At 42.1% G+C, this 6,892-nt stretch overlaps 1 long non-coding RNA gene across 1 annotated transcript; it reads left to right on the forward strand.

The window, feature by feature from the left end:
• The first annotated feature begins 4,305 nt into the window (after nt 1–4,305).
• On the forward strand, nt 4,306–6,123 carry LOC148002405 (uncharacterized). The gene is made up of 2 exons (XR_015633708.1): nt 4,306–4,441; nt 5,483–6,123. It is a non-coding gene; the product is annotated as an uncharacterized LOC148002405 (long non-coding RNA).
• Nucleotides 6,124–6,892: the final 769 nt, after the last annotated feature.

Raw genomic sequence — 6,892 nt, forward strand, 5'->3', positions numbered from 1 at the left:
TAGAAAGAGCTTCCATGTTCATGGATTGACAGGATTAATATAGTCAAGATGACCATTTTGCCAAAAGCAATCTACACATTCAATGCAATATCCATCAAAATTCCTACTGACTTCTTTAATAGAGATAGAAAGAGCAATTTGCAAATTCATTTGGAATAAGAAAAGCCAGGATAGCTAAAACTATCCTCAACAATAAAAGAACTTCTGGGGGAATCATCACCCCTGAACTCAAGCAGAATTACAGAGCAACAGTGATAAAAACTGCATGGTATTCATAAGAAGACAGATGGATAGACCAGTGGAATAGAATTGAAGACCCCAAAATGAACCCACACACCTATCATTTGATATTTGGCAAAAGACATAAAACCATCCAAATGAAGAAACATAGCATTTTCCAAAAATAGTGCTGGTTCAACAGGAAGTCAGCATGTAGTTGAATCCAAATTATCCCATTTTTATGATCATGTACAAAGCTTAAGTACAAGTGAATCAAAGACCTACACATCAAACCTGATGCACTCAAACTAATAGAAGAAAAGGTGGGAAAGAGTCTTGAACACATGGGCACTGGAGAAAATTTCATGAAAAAAACACACATGACTTATGCTCTAAGATCAAGAATTGACAAATAGGACCTCATAAATCAGCAACGTTCTGTAAGGCAAAAGACACTGTCATTAGGGCAAAACTGCAACCAACAGATTGCAAAAACATTTTTACCAATCCTATATCTGATAGTGGGTAATATCCAGGATATACAAAGAACTTAGGAAATTAGACTCTAGAAAGCAAAAATACAATATTAAAAATTGGGTACAGTGAGTTACAAAACATTCTCAGCTGAAGGTTATCAAATGGCCAAAAAACACCTAAATAAATGTTCAACATCCTTAGTCATCAGGGAAATTCAAATCAAAATAAAGGGGTCTCAATCCAAGTGGGTAGACAGAATCCTGGATGCTTTTTCCTGGGTCCCTCTGTAATAGTGGACACACTCTTGATGGTTACTGATGTATCAATGAATCCAGGCAGTTTTCTTTTACATCGTCAAAGATGAGGATTATAAAAAGAGTTCTGCTAGTCAAAAGCAGGGGCGGAAAATATCCCTAGCGATCTTTCACTTACCTAATGGCTTCTTGCCCCCACAAGGCCAACAGTAGACGTCTGCATGCCTCCCAAGCTGCATCTTCCCAATCTACACTCTTCCTCTGTCCTGTTTCTTTCACGAAGAGCACACACGCTAATCCTGAACCCATCTTGTCTTCAGTCAGCACTAACAACCTATTACTCTCTGCCAGCTTCGCTTTCCCATACGACCTGGTTGCTCACAATTCTGAGGCATGTTCACGCTTGTGTGGACAAACAGAATATCACCGATTGGCTTGTCTATAATGACGCAGATTCTGTATGATTCTGATTCAGAAGCCTGTAAATCCAAGATGAAGAGACCATCGGCAGAGGAAGGAGTTCTTGTGGGATGTTGTCACCACAGAAGGGATCCAATGGGCTAGGAAGACAAGAGAGGGAGCCAAACTCACTTTCATAATTGAACATTTTTTCCACAAAAGAATCATTAATGGATCTTTATTTGTAGGTCGCATCCCTCTTGACCTAATCAATTCTTCACAACTACATTCCCACTGGGGATTAATCTTCAGAAAATTACTTTTGGGAAAACACATTCAAACAAGAGAAGAGGGTGAATATTTGGATATCTATAGTGGGGGTGGGCATTATTCTTCCCATGTTGTGTACCCTTAAGAACTCTAACTACCTCCTTCCCCACAGTAGCCTCAATGAATGACGTGGATTCTGGGTGATTGATGAGGTAGAGACACCAAAGCTCAATGCCATATCCTGTCACCAGTATCAAGCTCAAAACAGCAAGAGCCACATGTGGGAAGGAAAATATGAATAAACTTTACGGTATCTCTAAACTATAAACCCACAATTTAATCAAAACATTGTTTTATACTCAGTTCTTTTATATCGATGTGCTTCAAATGTACAAGTCAGTGGCCTTGCTTGTGACTCCTTGTACAGGTTTATACTGTACATTAGCCATCTTCATCCTCACAACTCTCCTCCATTTCCACCTGCACACACACACACACACACACACACACACACACACACACACTGCTGCTCCACTTCCTCTTCCTATATGCCCCCTTTCACTTAATATCCCTTATTAAAATCTAAATTTCGCAATCGTCTGTTTGAATCTGTCTTGTTTTACTTAACACATTGTATTTTACACTCCATCCAAACCATCCAATGGTTTTTCTGAGAACAAAACCATTTCCTCTTATACACGGATGAAAATCACATCAATATATATCCCATATTTAAGCCATTCATCCAGTGATCAACAGCTAAGGTTATTCCAATGACTTGTCTATTGCACACAGTGTGGCAATCAGAATGGATGGGCAGGGGGTCTGGTTAGTTTTTATTGTCAGTTTGACTCAACCTGGTAAGAAGGATCCTCAGCTGAAGAATTGCCTCCATCAGATTGGCCTTTGGCCACAAATTTAAGGAATTTTTTTGTTGATGGTTGATGTGGAAGGGTCTAGCCCACTTTGGTTAGTGTCATCCCCTATGAAGGTGGCCCTGGGTTGTAGGAGAAGGAGAGAAAGCTGAGTAGGTCATGGATAGCAATCCAGTACCCAGCATTTCTAAGATGTCTCTGCTTCCTTTCCTGCCTCTAGAGTCCTGCCTGAGTTCCTGCCCCAACGTTGCTCAGTAACAGACTAGTACCTAGAAGATAGAGTGAGACAAACTCTTTCCTCCTCAAGTTGACGGCTATGATGAGATTATTCTTTTTTTTCCCTACTAGCTCTTCACTTTTTTGAAAGTTGTCTCTGTTTATTGTTCTTAGAAAGATGATATTACATGTTTTCTCATGGGCTCTCTCTCTCTCTCTCTGTGAATCTCTCTGTCTCTGTCTCTCTCTCTCTCTGAATTTGTGTGTTTGAGTGTGTATATGTGTATGTATGTGTGTGTTTGTGTGTTTGTGTATGTATGAGTGTTTCTGTGTGTGTGTGTATGTGTGTGTGTGTGTGTGTGTGTGTGTGTGTGTGCTCTTTCAAGGTTTAAAAAAAGATCCCAAGGCTGTACATCTCAGCAGGTGCCTAGAGAAGGAAGATGAAGGGAAGAAAAGGGGGAAAAATCATATCCTTTGAGTTAACCCCACATTGAGGTTAGGCACATAGTAGACCAACAGTCACATAATGGCAGAGGAGTCATAAGAGCAGAGAGAGAGAGTAAAACACAAAGTGTGAAGGAAAATGTGCTTAAAACTAAGATAAAAGGGAGAAATAGAGGACGATGCACTTAGAAAAGTGGACAGATTTTAAAAAGCTGCCATAAGTTGTTAAGCTCTAAGTACGTTTAAAAAAATTATAATGTTAAAGTGGAAGGGAATTATTGGGAAGAGGGAAGGGAGGGTCAGAGTGTGGTGGGGACAGGGGAGGGTTCTGAAAAGAATCCTTTTGAAGATCCGAAGAACTATGTGACACAAACAATTAAAGTGCCCTTTAATTTACAGGTAAATTCCACACTTACCTGCATCCAGGATTCTGTCTACCCATATTTCAAAAACAAAATTACGTCATCTATTTCATCCTGTTTTGCTGCATTTGATCTAATAAATTCCTTGACCTGAAGTGCTGGTGAATTTTAAGACATTTAAAATACGACTGGTCGATATCGGGTTTGTCATCAGTTTATCCCGACTTTGGAAGCAGGTCCAGGAGCTAATTTTTCCTCCCTCTTTGCAAAGAATACATAATTCATGATTCCCATTGACTTCAATACAAGGTATTTAATCCTGTCAAATTCCAGCTTTGTTTGAATAAAAATGGCCCTCCTCTAATTGTGGGTTTTGATAAAGCTAATTTTGGTGTGCTGTGCAGTGGGTTGCCTCGGAGAGAGGCTAGCAATATTTCCGATACGGAGAATGGCTTAAAGATAACCAAAGGAAAGATAGGAGCTGGGACAATAACCACCAAGGATGTTGGTGACTCAGAAACAAAAGACTTTTTCAGAAAAAAAATGCATGAAAAGAGCTACTTGGGCAGACTGTGACTCGAGTCATCAGAATATTTTGGTGGGGACTTTATTTTGGGTCTCCAGGAGGCTACATGAGAAGCTAAAACCTAGATGCTGGAAGTTTCTAAGCGTAACTAGGGAAGGAACTGGGCTGAGAGTGCTTCTATGACGTAAGCAGAGCCTGGATGATGTCACAGAGCACTGGGCGGAGGTTGCGCTTCTCTTCCACTTGGGGGCGCTAGACTCCCTTGAAGGTGGGTTCACTATCTTCCCAGCAGGGTGTGAAAGCCAGTTCAGCTCCTGAACCCCACAATTGTTCAACAGGCTTTTGGAGCCTGACCGGTTTCCGAAGACATAATCTGGACAACTAGGACATTTTCTTTCGGTAAATACGTTTATGAAGATAACTGGGACCCTTGTAGCCCAGAAAGCTAAAAGTTTTCCCTCGTACAGCGAGTAACCGTCTGTTCTGATGTCTTCCACGTTTGAGAGCTCGGCGGACGGTCTAGGCTAGTCAGTCTGAGAGTTTATTATCCTTTGCTAACAATATCTAATTCATAATTCTACTAAAGTGCCAAAGCTCCTCTCTGTGCCTGTGCATTTTAGGAGATAATATTTCTTTTTGATGTTGTTGTTTTTTTTTTTTTTTCGGAGCTGAGGACCAAACCCAGGGCCTTGTGGTTGCTAGTTAACTGCTCTACCACTGACCTAAATCCCAACCCCAGGAGATATTATTTCTAAATGGCTGTTGCTGCCTACACAAAAGACACTTCTTGCGGTCGAAGTTGCAACAGCTTCGCGGAATAAACCTGGGGCTGGGTCAGGATGCACAGTACAGAAAGCCAGTGGACTGGTGTGCTGTGTCTCTGGGCATACACTTGTGGATGTTGTCACATAGCGCATAGTTAGAGGGTAGAAGAGGGGTGTGGCCACCCTCCTGGCTCCTTTGCTATCCTTTATCTGTTCTGCTTGCTTAAAGTGGGGACAGGGATACTTAATCCCACACTGACCTAGCCATTCAAGGAGAGGTTCCTCAGCAGAGGCAAAGTGCCTCGGGCTGAAGAAATGTGTCTGAATATGTTATTCTGAGCTGTAGAGAACCATTTTTTTTAATTTTCCTTTGAACTTTAGATTTTGATTTTTGAGAGAGGGTTTTTCTGTGCGTAGATTTTGTTATCCTGGAACTAACTCTGTAGACCAGGCTGGCCTTGATCTCACAGAGGTCTACCTCCCTCTGCCTCTTGAGTGCTGGAATTAAAGGTGTGCTCCACCATTGCCCAGCCCTCCTACGAACTTCTGAATATGACAGAATAAGATTCAGATGCTCAACCTTGTTTACCATCGCCTTCCTCACCTGCTCCAAAGTTCTCTTAGACAAGAGCCTTGGTCCAGCGCCCTCTCCACCCCAACCCCATTGTTCTTGCAGGCACTCACATGACAGCGGCACCAGCATTGTGTCTGGTTTAAGCAGGAGAGCTCTTCAAACCCAGGCCACGGGCAAGTATGAAGCCTGAACACCGAACGATACCCACAAGACAGTGGACCAGGATGTCGTTGCCTACCACACTAGGTCTACAGCCAAGAAGAAGAGGATGTCTCTGAGGAGGATGAGCACACCATCCTTCCAGAAGCGGAGGAGGAGGAGGCCTTCTCCCCAGGCCCTGGGGGACATTGTGGGCTGCAGAATTTCTCATGTATGGAAGGAAGGTGATGAGCCTGTCACCCAGTGGAAGGTCATGGTTCTAGATCAACTGCCAACAAATCCCTCTCTCTATCTGGTCAAGTATGATGGAATTGATTGTGACTACGGACTGGCACTTCACAGCGATGAGAGGATTTTAAAGCTTAAGGTCTTGCCTCACAAAGTAGTGTTTCCTCAAGTGAAAGACGCCCATCTCGCAAGTGCATGGTTACCCTGGTGTCTGAGTCATCTGTAATAAAACCCACTACTATTAAGATCAAAGTCACAGGAACTATGACAAATAGCAAATCACACGACAAGCATCATAGTTGTCCAAGCCTTTTCTGCAGCCTTATTGCAGTATAATTTACATACTTAAAAATCCATTTAAATGTGTAATTTAATGATTTTAAAGCAAAATTTATAGCTTCCTTCCCTTTTTTAATACTCATTTCCCACTAGTTCATATGATATCAAAGTCTATTAAAAACACAGAAGTGAAGTCAGGAGGACCAGAGCGGTAAGCAGCAAGGATCTTGATTTGCTAAGACAACAGATACATTGGCAGAATCGTCTGGATAAAACCACTTGGGAAACATTGGATCTTCTCTTAGCGTGCAGCCTCCAGACAAAGAGTTTAAAGGGTTAAGTCATGGGTCCTCCTACATCAAATCCAGTCCTGACCTGGTGTGCTCAGCATCACTTTTGGCCACTTTCATGTTAATCCCATTCATCACTCTTACATGTTGCCTAGCAACTCACATTGTAAACAAACTTATTTTGGTTCATGGTTTCATAGGTTTCCGTTCATTGTCACATGACCATGAAAGCGGCATGATAGAGCTCAACTGCTAACTTCACTGTCATCCAAGAAGCACCAACACAGGAAGAGACCAAGGACAAAAAAACACCCTCCAAGACATGTCCCAAATGACCAAGTCCCTTAATTTCCTATCTCCTAGTTTCCCGCCACCTTCATACACATCCATCAACAGATGAACTCATTGATTACAACCCACAGGGTCCAATCAATATCCATCGTCCCACCTTTGAACATTGTACTGGGACAATGTGTATCTTAAAACCATAGGGCAGGGCCAGAAGGTTGTGTCAGAGATCTAAACGTCACCTCACACTAGAAACAGCTGGGTAGGT

This window comes from Rattus norvegicus, chromosome 11, assembly GCF_021556685.1.
Source record: "Rattus norvegicus strain SHRSP/BbbUtx chromosome 11, alternate assembly SHRSP_T2T, whole genome shotgun sequence".
Classification (NCBI taxonomy): domain Eukaryota; kingdom Metazoa; phylum Chordata; class Mammalia; order Rodentia; family Muridae; genus Rattus; species Rattus norvegicus.